This window comes from Macaca mulatta, chromosome 14, assembly GCF_049350105.2.
Source record: "Macaca mulatta isolate MMU2019108-1 chromosome 14, T2T-MMU8v2.0, whole genome shotgun sequence".
In the NCBI taxonomy this organism is placed as follows: Eukaryota; Metazoa; Chordata; class Mammalia; order Primates; family Cercopithecidae; genus Macaca; species Macaca mulatta.
The window spans coordinates 52,266,754-52,268,547 of NC_133419.1; the positions used below are offsets into that span (position 1 = coordinate 52,266,754).

The 1,794-nt window shown below is 40.0% G+C and overlaps 1 pseudogene; it reads right to left on the reverse strand.

The window, feature by feature from the left end:
- Positions 1-533: 533 nt before the first annotated feature.
- LOC114672457 (5S ribosomal RNA) lies at positions 534-652 on the reverse strand (annotated as a pseudogene).
- Between the last annotated feature and the right edge of the window lie 1,142 nt (positions 653-1,794).

Consider the following 1,794-nt stretch of genomic DNA (forward strand, 5'->3'; position numbering starts at 1 on the left):
GATAACACATTTGTGTTCTTTCAAGCCATGAAGTTTGTAGTAATTTGTCATAGTAGCAATAGGAAACGAATACAACCTTTTCCATCCTTTTACTTTCAACCTACCTATGTTATTGTCTTTGGAGTGAGTTTCTTATAGGTAGCACATAGTTGAGTCATGTTTTTTAATCCACTCTTTTAATTTTAATTTAATTTGTTTTTTCAATACACGATTCCAGTCTTGAAAAAACCTACTGACTGGGCATGGTGGCTCACACTTGTAATTCAAAAGAGGTCAAGGCAGGTGGATAGCTTCAGCCCAGGAGTTCAAGACCAGCTTAGTGAGACCTAGTGTCTACAAAAAAAAAAAAAAAAAAAAAAAAATCAGTCACGTGTGGTGGCAAGTGTCTGTAGTCCCAGCTACTTCTACTTGGAAGGCTGAGGTGGGAGAACTGCTTGAGCCTGGGGGACAGAGGTTGCAGTGAGCTACTGCACTCCAGCCTATGTGACGGAGTAAGACCCTGTCTAAAAAACAAAACAAATAAAGAAACAAAAAACCTACAGCACCTGGTATTCCCAGGTGGTTTCCCATCCAAGTACTAATCAGGGCTGACCCTGCTTATCTTCGAAGATTGGATGAGATCAGGTGCATTCAGGGTGGTATGGCCATAGACTCTGTGTTTCAGCTGGTGTATTTAGACTATTACATTTAGTGTCATTGATATGTTAGAGCTTAAGTCTACCATTTTATATTTCGTTTTCTGTTTGTTCACTCTTTTTTGTCTTTCTGTTTTCTTTTCCTTGCCCTTCCTGTGAGTTAGTTGGTCATTTCTTAGAATCCCATTTTGATTTACCATATTGTTTTTTAATGTGCCTCTTTGATAGCTCTTTAGTGTTTGGTCTAGGTATTACATTATATCTACGAAACTTATAACAGTCTATTGTTATTACTCACAATTTTTCCTGAAACTTTACACATTTTTGTTCTAGGTCCACTCTATGGCAGCCACTGTACCAGCTGCTAAGTTGTGAGGATGAATAAAGCATATTCACTGCATATAAAGAGCTTATAGTCTCATGGGAGGGTCAGATGCAGTAAAAAAGTGTCCTTATAATATACATGCCAAAAGAGGAGTATTCATCTAAATCAGAGGTTGGCAAAGCTTTTTTTGTAAAGGGTCAGATAATAAATAGTTTAGGCTTTGTGGGCCAAGTGATCTCTGTTACAGCTATCCAACTCTGCCACTGTATTGTGAAAGCAGTCATAGACAATATGTAAATGAATGTTGTGACTGTGTTCCAATAAAACTTTATTTTCAAAAACAGGTGGTGGGCCAATTTGGTTCATTGGCTGCAGCTTGTTGACCACTGCTCTAGCTATTTTATTTATTTACTTATTTAGAGACAGAGTCTCACTCTGTTGCCCGGGCTGGAGTGCAGTAGTGCGATCTTGGCTCACCGCAACCTCTGCCTCCCGGATTCAATCAATTCTCCTGCCTCAGCCTCTGGAGTAGCTGGGACTACAGGCACCCGCCACCACACCTGGCTAATTTTTGTATTTTTAGTAGAGACAAGGTTTCACCATGTTGACGAGGCTAGTCTCGAACTCCTGACCCTGTGATTCACCTGCCTCAGCCTCCCGAAGTGCTGGGATTACAGGCATGAGCCACTGCACCCGGCCTCTAGCTATTATTTTTATTTCCTCTTTATGTTTTACTATGTAAAGTACGGTTGTTATGATAATTAAATGAGCTAATATTTGTAACATGCTCAGAACAAGTCCTGGCAGATATTAAGCGCTACATGAGGTTAGTCT